At 50.9% G+C, this 15,417-nt stretch overlaps 1 protein-coding gene and 1 long non-coding RNA gene across 6 annotated transcripts in view; one reads left to right on the top strand and one right to left on the bottom strand.

The window, feature by feature from the left end:
• PRKAG2 (protein kinase AMP-activated non-catalytic subunit gamma 2) overlaps positions 1-15,417 on the top strand; it is a 329,233-nt gene that overhangs the window by 63,421 nt on the left and 250,395 nt on the right. The window lies entirely within an intron of this gene.
• On the bottom strand, positions 2,017-6,493 carry LOC129039993 (uncharacterized). Its single transcript, XR_008503521.1, has 3 exons — positions 5,786-6,493; positions 5,188-5,451; positions 2,017-3,582 (listed from the first exon to the last, which is right to left on the bottom strand). It is a non-coding gene; the product is annotated as an uncharacterized LOC129039993 (long non-coding RNA).

The following is a 15,417-nucleotide window of genomic DNA, read 5'->3' as shown; positions in this document are numbered from 1 at the left end:
CATCAGCACTTTAGCAAAACAAACTCGAGTCCTGTGTCCCAGGCATTGGCCTTTCCAACAAGAGGAAGATGCTTGGTCTTGACCTCCTCACTTGATGGTGTTGGATAACCAGGGGTCCCTGGAACTGCGGGTTCTAATTTTGTGTTCTTCTTTCAGCTCAGCTGTTAACCAATGGAATCCATCTTGGATTTATCCAGCTCCTTCACAGCACTCTTTCAAACTATAGATTTTTTCTTCCTTTAAAAGTATTCGGGTCTCTCCTCCCCAGAGATGCCCCACAGACCAGTCTCACCACACCCCCTTCTAACAAACCCTCTTACCTCCTCTCAGACTCAGCCCAGGCCTAATGAAGGTGAATGCCTGTATTTTTGTTTTATGCATTACTTTGTATTAAGTTGTGTTCAATTCTTGTCGGTAGATTCAATTGATGACTCCTAATGCAGTCAGGTAGGGGTCTTAATTTCTTAGAAGGATCTGTCTCCACATTACCTCTTACACTGCTGTTAGCTGTCTGTACTGCATATTTTGGTAAATATTTATTGATTGATTATTAGGCATCTGGCACCATGTGTGGCAATTTCATAATGTTAATTATTATAATTTTCATGATGATCCTGGGAGATTTCCCTTTTACACAAGGAAATTGAGGCTCCATGAATTTGAATAATTTACTGAGATTGCATAACCAGTAAATGGCAAACTAGAGCTCAAACTCAGGCCCTCGGACAACTCCAAAGTTGTCCCTCCAACTGTGCTTATGAGCCACATGGTGAATGTCCGGTAGTGAAAACTTGCCTTTAGCTCTTGTTGGGGGCTGGTGACTTAGCAGGAAACCTAGGTTAGACCTACAGGCAAGTGGCTCATTCAAGGCTCGATACCTTCCCTCCCTTCCTAGTGGGCAGGCTTGTCCTGAGGCCTCAGCAGCCCAGCACCAGTGGGACAGTGCACTGACCTGTCATCAGCCCTGCACACCTATCAGCCCTGCACACCTGTCAGCTTTGTGCACTTTGCAGCCAAGCCTTTCATCGGCCTGAACCAAACGTCCTTCCCACAAGTGTGAGTTAAGGCCCTGGAGTCCTGAAAGGGTTTAATGTGAGACGGCAAAGCTCTAGCCTCAATTACTGAAATATGAGTTAAGAGAAAAATAGAATGGAATCACAAGCACCTGATGCCCAAGAACTGGGGGGTGTTCCTTCTTCACCCCAGAGGCCTTGTGGCCTGGGCCCCAAGAACTGGGGGGTGTTCCTTCTTCACCCCAGAGGCCTCGTGGCGTGGGCCCCAAGAACTGGGGGGTGTTCCTTCACCCCAGAGGCCTCGTGGCCTGGGCCCCAAGAACTGGGGGGTGTTCCTTCTTCACCCCAGAGGCCTCGTGGCCTGGGCCCCAAAAACTAGGGGGTGTTCCTTCTTCACCCCAGAGGCCTCATGGCCTGGGCCTGGCAGAGAATTCTGCTGTTCACCCCCTAGCTACCATGGGCAAATTATTTCCTTCTCCTGAGCCTGATTTTTCTTCTAAGAATGGAGACAGTACCTGCCTCGCAGGACTAAGGGGCAGCTGCCAGCACATAATAGATGCTTCATAAATAGTAGGTCCTTCTCTTCAGGTGAGCCGTCAGCTGTGGCCTGTCCTGGCAGAGCCCAGCAGAACACCTTCCAAAGCAGTGGGAGCAACTGAGTTTTTGATGGAATTCTCCAGGTCTTAGCACTTTGATTATTCATCAGGCGACTGAGGCGAGAGGGCTGTGGGTTCCGCAGGGTCCCTGTCGTTCCTTTGCTCTTCCAATCCCACCTGTCCTAGCTGGTGGTTCTGCCCCACCTGTCACACATGGACAGGGTCTGCCCTCTCCACCACCTGGGGTCCCAAGGTGGTTCTGCTACTGCCACCTTCCGAAGGTCACTGGGCATGTCCGTATGGTCTTCCTCGATCATAAATTTCCTCCTCGGTGCCCCGCGCACCTCTCCCCCTGTGCTCTGGCACAGGGGAGGTAGGGAGAGAGCAGAAGAAAAGCAAAGCCAGACTTAGGTGTTTGTTTTGATTTTATTTTGTGGGCAAGATATGTGGTGGCATTTTATTGTTTAATGTCTGTTTTTAGGGAGTCTGCCATCTGCCTGGTAATAATGGTTGCAGCTCCTTAGTCACCGGCGAGCTAGAGCCTGGCTGTGCAGATTCCAGTAAATAAGATAACAGATGCTCGGCGGGGCTGCGGGGACAGAGCCAGCCCATGGGCTGCAGGCGCTGCCAGGAACTGCCCCACTACTGTGTTGCGGGGGTGGCAACTTTAGGGGGTTCCAGCCAGCCCATGGTGGGCCCTCTGGGCAGAGTGGAGGACTGTGGAGTTGGGGGCCCCTGTTCTCCAATTTGGCTTTCCTTTTTGGTCATGGGCTCTTAGAGTCTGGGGGCTCCTAGGACAGGGTTTTGCTGGTGCTTGGAGAGAGAACCAGCTGCAGAATCAGGAGCTGAGGACAGTGAGAAGCAGCACCAAGCCTCGGAAACCTTGTGGGCTTTTCTTTTCTCACAACCCAAACAGCTGATGTTTTCGACCTTAAATGAAGACGTTCTTGCTTTGCAAGCTGCATTGGCCAAGTCACATTCAGAATCAGGTTTTAACTGGGGGTGGAATTACAGCTGACAAATGTGAGCATTTGGGGGTGCTCTCTAAGGCTTTTCCGGAAGGTCTAGGGTCCACTTGCCTGTTGTCAGAAGGGAGAACTGGGGTGGTTTGTGTTAGAGAAAAAGTGGGAAGGAAACAAAATATTACCTTCACTTGGTGTAAGGAGAATGCACAAGACTCCAGGTAACCCGGGGCCAGTGAGCGGCGTCTTCTGTGGACCATGGTGGGTGTGGGGCTCTTTCTTGGGGCCCGTAGCTGTGGCTCGTACCGTACCTGTGGCTCTGGGGTGGCTGACGTGGAGGTTCTGGCACTTTCCCGAAACCATAGCCATCAGACAGTTAAATCCTGCCCTCCCGTTCCATTCATCGAAGCAGGAAAATGTGCAGGACGCTTTTAGAAATATTCTCACCAATAAGCATCCGAAGGGTGATTGCTGCTTATCCAAACAAATAAGAATGATAATCCTTTAATTGCCATTCCCCAAATTCCCCGAGGTTTTCTAGTACCTAAGGCCTTCCCGCCACAACTTCGGCAGGAAATAGGTAGCTCTTCAAAGGTGAGCTTTCTGGATAACGGAGCTTCCCCCTAATAAACGGTGCTTGATTTGGGCTCAGACAGCCCGCTGACCATTGCCATGTGAGTCAGGTGAGCTGGCAGGGAACCTGGAGGTATCCTCGGAGGGGGAGTTTGCATCTGAAGAGTGAGCAGGAATGATATGCTTTTAAACCCCGGAAGACCAATGTGAAGGCACCGTTCCTGTGCTGAGAAGACTGGTGGGAGGACCCCACAGCGAGCGCCTGCCAGAGTCGCCTCAAAGCTCGCCAGGTGGAGCGGCCACCACGACTCTGGAATGAGGCCCGCTCCAACACCTGCCGTGGAATGCGAGAGTTTCTGGACGATCCCCGCTGCTGATTCTGCACCCATCTCGGGGTAGGGGTGTGTGGGAAGGGGCCGGGCTGGCCTAGGGATTCACCTGTTTTGAAAGCAGAATTGCTCAGATTCTAGAAGCCCACTCACCCCTCTTGGGATTTGCCCTTAATGTTAGACCAAGACCCAAGCCAGGCATTTACGCAGAATGGCCAAACCTGGCTGGGAGCCAGCTGCAGGCATCTGCCACCACCCCCTCCCTCTGAGTCACCCCACACTCATCCGCGCAAGGCGTAGAGCCCTGAGACATGCTCACTGGCATCTTCCAACACGAACTCCAGGGGGACGATTGGAAGGAAGGGTGGCCCTGGAGTGGGGAGGAGAGGGGCGCGGGAGAGAACCGTGCTCCCAGCAGGCCTGGGCCTGGGCGTGAGGAGCTGTAAGTGCCCCACTGGGGCGTTAGGATAGCCAAGGCTTTAGCCTTGGATGCTGGCCCAGACCCCTCGGGGGTCTCACAGGCTGCAGAACTTGCAGCTGCTCCTCCCTGGCTGCCTGGAGGCCGGGCCTCAGGCCGCGCAGCCATCTGTCGTGGTTCGCCTCTGAGGAGAGACTTGGGAGGGAGGGGCTTTCTGAGGCCTCTATTTTTTTTTCTCCTGTTCACCTTCCTTCTCAAAGCCCGACTTGATCTATGAGAACCATCTCCCCTACTGCCTCCTGAGTGGGGAGAAAAGATGTCAGCGGATGGCCCCAAGCCCCCCACAACCTGCACTAGACTCCCATGTTACAGTACACGTTCCTGGGTCTCGCCCACCTGCTGAATGTGCATCACCAGGCGCTCAGCCATGCCTTGTGTGCACTTTGGACCAGCTTTGCAGGACAGAGGCCTCCTGTTTCCCTGCTGCTCTTTGAAGAACAAAATCATGGGCCTTCTTGCCTACAGTCCAACTGGTCATTGAGTCTAGTAGTTTCCCCCCAAATCAGTTTCACCCATGAAGGGAGATAAGTAAATCCTTGTGCAATTGCAAAATAAAAAAAAATAAAAAAAATCCAGAGTATTTTTCAATGGTCCCAAATGCTGGGGCACTGCAGTTCAGCCAGCTACGCCTTGTCTGGAATACTGTCGACAAACTAGTGGCCTGCCAGATGCACTTGACAATGAAAACCTGAGCATCACCAATCTCTGGTGCTGGACTCAGTTGCCACCACTTTGACAAAGTCTGGAGTGCAGTGAGTGAGGACACTAGGTGATGGATGGGGAGCCGCACCCGCTGTGGCCGGGGTTCCTCACATTTAAATATCTGCCGTCTTCTTGGTGCGGGGTGGTCCCTGTACTCACTTGGGCAGAGGGAAAGGGGGTAGTCTGTAGGGAGGGGTTAGGAAACTATGCCTTTAGCCCCTTCCTTCCTCCAGGGCCTTCCCTTGAGTCCAGCGTCCCCACTACAGGCTTCCCCCGACTTTTCTTCTCTGAGCGTTTTTTCTGTTTGGCCATTGTCTCCACCGCATCCAGATTTATCTCTTCTCTCCGCTAGGCCTTTTGGGTCTTCTGAGAGTAGCTAATCCAATAACCCGCCAAGTCAGAGAAGGGTTCGGATGCACGTGTTCTCGCTCCTGGCTTCCTTTGAAATGCTGCCTTGACCCAAGTGAGGGGCCCGGGAATAGGCAGTCGAAACGATTGTGTAGGTTTGGGACATCGCACCCTGCTGGGACTTACCTGTTGGAGAAACTGGGCTTTTGGTGGCGAACGAATCATTCTTCCTACCTGCATGGCAACTGTGCATCTAAGCTGGGTTCTGGAAGGCGCAGTGCTGGCCATTTCAGCTCGTAGGTTGGGAAGAAGGGGCAGTGTGCCCCCTCTGAGAGGTGTAACACGCCATGGTGCTTTGGCACCAAGAGGCCAATTGAAACTGGAGAGTTTTAGAGAATAAAGTATGACTATCACCCACAGCACAGCTGCTTCCTGAAAATTCCACTCCCGCTGCATGAAAAAGTACGTGGAGTATTCCAGGATTCTTAATATAGGCATTTTCCCATGTTCTGTAAATTGCTTGTTTTTCTTCCCCTACCCCATGGGTCTGCTGGTGGCTGACTGGCCACTTTTTGGTCAGCTTTATTGAGGTATGATTTACATATAATGCCCTTCGACTGACAGTATACAATTAGGTGGGTTGTCATAAACGTGCACAGTCATGTGGCCACCGCCACAGTGTGATCTGGAACATTCCACCGCTCCAGAAGGTCCCTCTGACCCTTTACAGCCTCTGCCCTTCCCCACCTCCACCTTCAGACTTGAGGGTGGGTCTGTGTCTTACCTTTGTGTATCCCATGTCCAGCACAATTCCAAATCCAGAGTGGACACAAGTGATGTTTAAATGAGTACATTAGGAGCCCTGGCTTTTTTTTTTTTTTCTTTTTCCAGGCTGGAGTGCAATGGTGCGATCTCAGCTCACTTCAACCTCCATCTCCCAGGTTCAAGCGATTCTCGTGCCTCAGCCTCCTGAGTAGCTGGGACTACAGCATGCACCACCATGCCCAGCTAACTTTTTATAGCTTTAGTAGAGACGGGGTTTCGCCATGTTTCCCAGGCTGGTCTCGAACTCCTGAGCTTAGGTGATCTGCCCACCTCGGCCTCAAAGTCCTCAGGTTACAGGTGTGAGCCACTGTACCCAGCCAGCTCTGGCATATTTTAAAAATCCTCACAAGACTCCTTCTGTCTCCTCCCATTGATCCTAAGTTTTGAAAGATTGTCCACCCAAGCATTTGTTAATTAGTAATTTCTTCATTTAGTCACTCACTCCTGGTACCAGCCTTCCTGATCAGCCTGAGATAATCAGCGTGACCGAAGTTGATAACATTCCAGCTGAAAGCAGAGACTTGCTGTTCTCGTTTGCCTATGCAGTCACGGGTGAAATGTGCAATTTCCTTTCCACTCCTTGAGTGCCTGCGAGCACTGCAAGAGCCTCCATTGTTACTTTCTGTTATCTCTCACCCTAGACCAGAAATCACCAGCCTTCACCACTGGCCTCTGCCTGTTTCTTTTTTCTTTTAATAATAAACGAGGAGTTAGCCCTTGAGCAATTTAGGAGTTCACCCAAGAGCACCCCAAAAGGCTTGAAGTTTACAGGGATTTTTCTCTGTCCTGAACTGTTTGTTGTTGTTGTAGTTTTTGAGACAGAGTCTTGCTCTGTTGCCCAGGCTGGAGGGCAGTGGTGGGATCCTGGCTCACTGCAACCTCTGCTTCCCAGGTTCAAGCGATTCTCCTGCTTCAGCCTCCCGAGTAGCTGGGACTACAGGCGGCCACCACCACGCCCAGCTAATTTTTGTATTTTTAGTAGAGACAGGGTTGGCCAGGCTGGTCTAGAACTCTTGACTTCAGGTGATCAGCCCGCCTCAGCCTCCCAAAGTGCTTGGACTGTAGGCATGAGCCACTGTGCCCAGCCTGTCCCAAACTTTGTCACCAAGGACTTGATGTGTCCCTTCATGCTGCCTTCCTGAGCTCCGTTGCACTCGTACGTTGGGGAAGGATCTTGGCAAACCTGAAGGTGAGGTGGAATCTGCCTCTTTCCTCTCATCAGAGCTCTGAGAAGGAAGAATCGGTAGTGTCCCTGGGTTCAGTAATCATAGCATATTGCCCCTAAACTCAATGAAGCATTTTAAAGTGATAACTCATGTTTTCCAAATGAGTCCCAGGCGTCACAGCCATATCTTTGTTAACTCATACATGTTTCTATACTTCTATATGTTAACTCATTTTCCAGTAGGAACTCCCATGATTCCCAGTTTTTAGATTAAAAAACAGAGAAATGAAGTAACTTTCCCAGGGTTACATAGTCACAAGATCACCTATTGCTACATAACAAACCACCTCAAAACTTAAAAATATGATTTGAAATCATCTTTCTTGGATTTAGGGGTCATCTGGCTCAGCTGAGTTCTCACTGGGGGTTCCTGCTATTTGAAGTCAGGTGGCGGCTGAGCCTGGCGCGTCCTAGAGGCTCCTTCCCTCTCACATCGGGCCTCGGGGCTGGCTGTGCAGCTCTTTCTCCATCCATGCGGCCTCTCCACGTGGCTGGCTTGAGCTTCCTCATGACATGGTGGTCTTGGCACAGATTCCTAACGTGGCAGCTGGTTTCACCCGCGGCGGACATTACAAGAGATCCAGGAGGAACTGCGAGGTTCCTTCTCACCTAACCCAGAAGTCAGGTGGTGTGGTTTCTGCTGCATTTCTGATGAGCGCAGCTGCCCCAACTCAAGGATGGAGGAACAGATTCACCCACTCAACAGGAGACAGCACATGTATGCAGGGAGGGACCACATTCCTAGTGGCTGTCCTGAGGGCCACTCACACCATGGAGCCCCTGTGCCCGGCCATGCCTTGAGCCGCTTCTGCAGCGGCTTTCAGACTTTGACAGTGAGCCACGGCGAGGAACTTCACATCATGACCTATTGGATATAGACATCCCGGAAAACTCCTGGAGCTCTGGTTTTGTTCTGTGAACAGCAGCTGCAACAAAACCTGTGTGTCCTGAGTGGATTTTATGACCTATGTCCTACTTGCAGTTTGAGAAGCAGTTCCACACGATGCCACCTCAAGTGCCGACTCTGTGCCACAATGGAACACCACGGACTAAAGAAAACAAATGTCAATTTGGGTTACACAGATGCCACGTCTCACCAACCCAGCAAGTCCAGGTGTTGAACAAAATAGCCTGTTGGTGAGTCAGGGCGGGAAATAGACTCTCCTACATCATAGTTAGGAGAGCAAACTGTCCAGTGCTGAGGAGAGCTTGTGGTGACATCCGTGTCCCCACCCAAATCTCCTCTTGAATTGTAATCCCCACACGTCAAGGGAGAGAGCAGGTGGAGGTAATTCAATCATGGGGGCGGCTTCCCCCATGCTGTTCTCGTGATAGTGAGTTCTCACGAGATCTGATGGTTTTATAAGGGGCCCTTCCGCCTATGTGCACACGGCAGAAATAATAAATGCACTGACCTGCAAGCAGCAGCCACACTTCTGGGAACTTCTGCTGGAAATATGAAGTATGGACCAAGTTTTTATTGTATTAATTCTCTGTAATGGCCAAAGATTGAAAGCAGCCTGCGTCACCTACAGGGGACCGGTTAAACTAGAGCATTCCAGACAAAAGAATATGACGTGGATACCCCCAAATCCCTACGTGCTGATATTGAAAGATCTCCCAGATAGGCGAGGCAGTAAGACATGAGCAAAACAGATAAGAGACAGGGAACAGCCTTTATATTTGCATTTGCATAAAGCAACCCTAGCTGTCTACGCAACTGAAAGTGGTTCCTCTGGGGACGTGGCATGGCTGGGCCAAGGGTGAGAGTATGACTCTTCAATTATAGGTTATTATGTTTTGACTTTTGAATTCTATGAATTTACTTTTTTTTTTTTTTTTTTTTTTTTTTGAGACATAGTCTCACACTGTTGCCCAGGCTGGAGTGCAGTGGTGCGATCTCGGCTCACTGCAACCTCTGCCTCCCAGGTTCAAATGATTCTCCTGCCTCAGCCTCCTGAGTTGCTGGGACTATAGGCGCCCACCACCATGCCCAGCTAATTTTTGTGTTTTTAGTTTCACCATGTTGGCCAAACTGGATGAATTTACTTCTTAAAAAAAAAAAAAAAACCAAGGTGGACAATATAGCCGTTGCCCTCAGAGTCCTCACAATCTATACAGAGATACAATTTATATATAAATAGCAAATGGGTAACGCGTGAGTGATCTTAAATTCTTAGGCATTAAAATGCAATGGAGTAGGATATCATTTTCAACTGGACTGCTCAGAAAAGTTGGTGTAAATTTGTGGGAATCAGCTGGTTTTTGAAGAATGAGTAGGATATAAATGGGTGAGAGAAAGAGAGTCAGGACACTTGAGATAGGAAGAAATGGTGTGAGCCACTGCTGCTCAAATTTTGTAACAAGCCTCCCTTTGAAGGGAGAAAATTTCTTACTGATGTCTGTCCTTGAACTCCAATATGATAAAGATCACCTTAAATTCCTATACAAAGTGTTTTAATCGCAAATCATCAGTATCAAGGAATTCCGGCTCCCTAGCTATTACCTTTAAAATCACTTATCTAGGTCAGGCACAGTGGCTCACATCAATAATCCCAGCACTTTGGGAGGCTGAGGCAGGAGGATCCCTTGAGGTCAGGAGTTCAAGACCAGCCTGGCCAACATGGTGAAACCCCATCTCTACTAAAAATACAAAAATTACCTGGGCATGGTGGTACATACCTGTAATCCCAGCTACTCTGGAGGCTGAGGCAGGAGAATCACTTGAACCCAGGAGGTGAAGGTTGCAGTGAGCTGAGATCACACCACTGCACTCCAGCCTGAGCAACAGAGCGAGACCCTGTCTCAAAAAAATATATATATATGTATAAAATATCATATTGCTTATATATATATCATATATATGTCTATGATAACTTTAACCTTGTGGGAGTCCTGAGCCCCCTTTTTGAGGAACGCTGGCATGGGGGGATTAAAGAGGAGTAGAGGGTGTCCCGGGACAGCGTGTAGGTCAGGTGGCTGGTGCAGAAGAGCGGTGTGGGAGAAAGGAGAGGGTGAGGCCAGGGCTGTGTCCTGTGGTGCACTGAATGCCAGGCAGAGTCCGACACCTTCTGCAGGCAGGAAGCAACCACTGAAGGTTTCAGCCAGCAGGTCCCTGTTCAATGTTCATTCCTTTCTCTAGGCTGGGTGCACAGATAGCCTGGGGAGAACTGACCTACTGTGATCTTTTGATTCTGCCCTTTAAGCCATGAAAATAGGGCAGTGCAGACTAAGAGGGGGCCAGGTAGGCCGTAGGGAGTATCCCCCAGGTAGCTTCGGTTTCCCTTCCACCTGTGGAGTTCCCCTTTCTTCTTCACGGACCTCTCCAAAGGCTGTCTCCCAGATTAGTTTGAAAACAGGTCTTTGGGAAATGTTGGCACCCTCAGCCGTCCTGGAAGGTCAGAGTCCACTCACTTTGGGCACAAAGACCTGGGACGTGGCAGCCTCATGTTGCACAAGCAGAGGGAGGCGTCCCTGGGCCTCATGAGTGCAAAGGGCAGAGGTTCATGATCCAGGGGGCTTCCAGGATCCACTGCTGAGAACCAAGAGTGAAACCAGAAGCACTGGCAATGCCAGGGACAAACTACACAAAGGGGACGGTCCTTTGGCTCTAGGGATGTCCCACAGGGCCTGACCCAGAATCTTCTGTGCTTTCTCCATGAGAAAGAAAGATCCCAAACCCTTCTGACAGGTGTAGGTGACACACGCGGAGGCCACACTCAGGGAGAGCTTTCCTCCTGCCTCTCAGCAGCCACCAGGCCCTGCAGAGAGGCCCGGGCTGCATGGGGACTCCATCCTGCACACAGGACACGAGTCAGGGACACCTCAGTGACCAGGCCCTGCTCACGGAGGCATCCAAACTCTGTCCCAAGAGACAACGACTTAACCCCATTCCTAGGACATGAGATGCAGGCTTTTTGCTTTTTCTTGTTTGAAAAAACAAAGACGCAAACAACCCCCTGTTTTTTGTACCTGACTCCCTGCTGGCGCAGCAGCTGATCTGGAAGTCTCTCCTCCTCTGGTGACTTTGGCCTCACATCTCAGCAGTTTTCTTCCCTCTCCTCCTTATGTAACAAGCCCCTCTAGAACAGAATGAGTTTGTTGGCAACAAAACACCAAAAATAAGAAAACCTAGCAAATTCCCTTGTTTAGGTTCATTAGCACCATGGTTTGCAGCCTTGAGTCCCCAACCAAGAAACTCAAGCTTTTCTGCACCATGTGGTCTCCCCAAAGAACCAGCTGCCCTGCGAGCCCTGTGAGGGGTCCCTCAGCTCCAGACATTCTGAGGCCGCCTGGTGCCTGCAGCTGGTCCCTGGCCTCCATCTGGAGCCCTCTGTACTTGGTCCTCATTGCCCCAGCCTGGGGGGCCAAGGGCCTGGGCCTGAGAGATGGGGACCTGGGTTCTCAGACCCTTCTCCCAGCTTCTTTGCTGCCCAGCCCCAGCAAGGTGTTTAATCTCCGAGTGTCTCTGATCTCATTTATCTTTCTGGTCTGAGCGCTGAGCCTCAGACTGGATCCCACCAATCTTCTGACCCTGAGCCTGGGAGCATGGCATGCACCTTTCTCTGTGTTCTAGAAGGACCTGGAGGCGTGGACACAGGAAGAATTGACCTCTCCAGCTCCCGTTTCCTGGTGAACCTATGACCTCCAGCATCTCTGAGGAGCTGGGTGGGTGGTCCAGGCCTGGCGTGATGGGCAGTTGTTTGGCAGATGAAATTGTGGCCATCTCTGGCCATTTGCTGCTATTGCTTTTTAAAATTTTAGTGGATTTTACTTGTGAGCAGTTTTAGGTTTACAAAACAATGAAGCGGAAAGGACAGAGGGTGCCCATCTGCCCCTCCCTGACTCTGCAGCCCCCATGCCAATTTCCCTTATTGTTTGCGTCTTGCATTACTGTGGCACGTCTGTTACCATTGAGCTTCTATTGATACCTTATTGTTAACCGAAGTCCATAGCTGACATTAGGGTTCACTCTTGGTGGTGTACATTCTGTGGGTTTTGACAAATGTGTGATGTCGTGTGTGTGATGTTGTGTGTCCACTATTACACTCTTATGCAGAGCGGTTTCACCGCCCTAGAAATCCCCTGTGCGCCACCTACCCACCCCTCCCTCCTTCACCCAAGCCCTGGCTGCCATCACATCCTTTGGTGGTTGTCCTGCCGCTGTCCTGGAACTGCTCATGCCTTGGGGCCTGAACACAGGCTGTACCCATCAGGTGGCAGTGACCAGCACGGCCCTGGGGCCCACCTGGATGTGTTTGAAGAAGGAGAGTCGTTGCGGTGCTGGGAGGAGGGATGGCCTGGAACAGAATTTGTGTTGGGAAGGCCTTGGAGGAGCTGGAGGGGTGGAGTCTAGACACGTCCTGTCTCAGAGGAGGAAACTGATGACCAGAGATGGGAGGCGACTTTCTTTTTTTTCTTTTTTGAGATAGAGTCTTGCTCTGTCTCCCAGGCTGGAGTGCAGTGGTGCAATCTCGGCTCACTGCAAGCTCTGCCTCCCGGGTTCACGCCATTCTCCTGCCTCAGCCTCCCGAGTAGCTGGGACTACAGGCGCCCGCCACCACGCCTGGCTAATTTTTTGTATTTTTTAGTGGAGACAGGGTTTCACCGTGTTAGCCAGGATGGTCTCGATCTCCTGACCTCATGATCCGCCCGCCTCGGCCTCCCAAAATGCTGGGATTACAGGCGTGAGCCACTGCACCCAGCCCGGGAGGCGACTTTCAAATGACACAGCTGGTTAGGCAGAAATCTAGATCCAGGCCTGCCTCACTGAGAGGGTAGAGGTTCAATTTATCTTTTTAAACAAGAGTTAAACTTATAAAAAGACTAAAAAGTAAAATTTTAAAAGAGCTAGTAGTGTGGTTGTTTTGAGTGTTGTTAGCCCATCCGTGAGGGATTCTGGCTGGTGTGAGGTTCTGGAGGGGGTGGCATACCTTCCAGGCACCTTCACGTCCTATCTGGGAGCTGCCTGCAGCGTGGCCCTGGCAGTGTGGCCTGGAATGGGGAGTAGCAGACACCTTCTCCTGTCCTGGCTGGTCTTTACACATCGCTGCTGGCTAGATGCTGGCCGGTGGCACCTGGAGCCCCTCCGTGCAGAGTGTCCGTGCCCATCAGTCTGGAGGACGCGACAGGTTCCGTGGTTCCTAGGAAGTTCCTGGAGTGGCTGCCGCCTGCATGGCTGGGATCACAGACTGAAGGGCTCTGGGGAAGTAACAGATTCACGTACAATGAATGACACCAGAAAGGGATTTGGAGCACGGGCTTTGTCCTGTTGCTGGAGACAAGATGCAAAGGTGTCCGCAGAACCCAAGTGGCTTTATAGAATTAGAACATTTGCTACGTGCCCAGTATAGCCAGGCCCGTGCGAGGGATGGCCAGCCCATCGCAATCCTGTAAGAGTTGTTGTTACCGGCTTATGTAGTAGAAACACAAGCTAGAAAGTCAGAAGCAGCTAGAAGAGCATGACATGATCAAAAGAGACCTTGGTTAGAAGCTGCAAGACCAGGATTTGGTTCTGGCTGAGTCACGGCTCTACCATGTGGCGTTGAACAACTTGCTTGAATCTCTGGACATCTGTTACCCCACCTGTAACACAAGGGCCTTGGAGACTTTCTGAGGCCATTTCCATCCTAACACCCTGTGACTGCCCAGTTCTCTGGGTTTAGGCGCTAGAGGTGAGGGCACCCGCAGCAGGCCCGGGCCAGTTGGGAACAGAAGCTGACAGGCACTGCTCGGCAGGGGGCTGGGGCTGGTGGTTGTCCCCAAAGGTGTAATTGCTGTTCTGGGTCTAGCGGTGGCCTGGGGATGAGGCCCTGCACGTCAAAGGGCCAGGGGAGGAGCAGATGGGGGGGCGGTGAGAGGTGAGGAGGGAGGGAATCACCACATCCTTGTGGTAATAAAGAGATGTGATGTTCTGTGTTCTTAACGCCATGTGTATTTCTGGGCACAAAGTACGGAGAGGGGTCAGAGGGCTTCAGCCAGGAGAGGAGGACAGATGGTACCCCTTGCTCCACACTTCTGGTGACACTTCGGTGACAGAAGGTCAGCTCCTCTCTGTTCCCTGAAATCTACCTGCATGATTTCAAAGCTCATCTAATGCAGAATTTTTCAAACTTTTTCACCCACAACATAATAGGAAGTACATTTTATTCAGGCTGGGTACAGCAGCTCATGCCTGTAACACTCAACACTCAGGATATACCTGCCAAGGCGGGTATATCCCTTGAGCCCAGGAGTTCAAGACCAGACTGGACAACATGGGAAAACGCCATCTCTACTAAAAATAGAAAAATTAGCCCGGCTTGCTGGCACACACCTGTAATCCCATCTACTTGGGAGGCTGAGGCATGAGACTCACTTGAACCCGGGAGGCGGAGGTTGAAGTGAGCCAAGATTGCGCTACTACACTCCAGCCTGGGCGACAGAGTGAGACTCCATCTCAAAAAACAAAAAACAAACAAACAAACAAACAAAAAACAGGCCGGGCGTGATGGCTCACGCCTGTAATCCCAACACTTTGGGAGGCCAAGATAGGTGGATCATGAGGTCAGGAGTTTGAGACCAGCCTGGCCAACATGGTGAAACCCCATCTCTACTAAAAATACAAAAATTAGCCAGGCATGGTGGTGGGCGCCTGTAATCTCAGCTACTCAGAGGCTGAGGCAGGAGAATCACTTGAACCCAGAGGCGGAGGTTGCAGTGAGCCGAGATCGTGCCATTGCATTCCAGCCTAGGCGACAGAGCAAGACTCTGTCTCAGGGGAAAAAACAAAAAAACAAACAAAGTACATTTTATTCTATGTGTGTGTGAATCATTGAGACACAGGCTTCACGCAACCATGAGATGCATTCTTATTGTAATTCAGTTTTTGGTGGTTGTGCAATCCACTAAATTGATTTCATAATCCACTGACAAGTTGGGACTGTCAGTGCGAAGAGCCGTGGCCAGATGCTGCGGGAGTGGCCAGCTCACCCCGGGATGGAAGTGAGGAGACAAATGAAAGCTCCTTTATTCACCACGCTCGGCGTGGGAAGCCCTGGCTTGCTTTTCAAGTCCGTGGTATTTCCTCCTTCCTCTGAACTCCCTGTACCTTTTGATCTGTAATGTGCCTGGCACAGAGCAGGTGGGTGAAACAAGACGGAGTAGAAGGAATCCTTGGGTACCCGTAGAAAGTGTTGGGGAAGAATCTTTTGATGTATGGCTCTGTAAATATGGACAGTTGAGATTCTGGAAGCACTGAGGTGGCAGCCTTTGCAGGCCTCAGCTCTGGGCCAAAGCCCAAAGCCACATCTTGGGTAGCTGTTTGGGAGCAGAAATGAGGTCTCTGAGCCCTCGTTCAGAGGTGTCCTCTCTCACACAAGGTCCTC

This window comes from Pongo pygmaeus, chromosome 6 (assembly GCF_028885625.2).
Source record: "Pongo pygmaeus isolate AG05252 chromosome 6, NHGRI_mPonPyg2-v2.0_pri, whole genome shotgun sequence".
Taxonomy (NCBI): Eukaryota; Metazoa; Chordata; class Mammalia; order Primates; family Hominidae; genus Pongo; species Pongo pygmaeus.
Note: the sequence above shows the minus strand (reverse complement) of the source record. Positions and strands in the feature narration are given on the sequence as shown.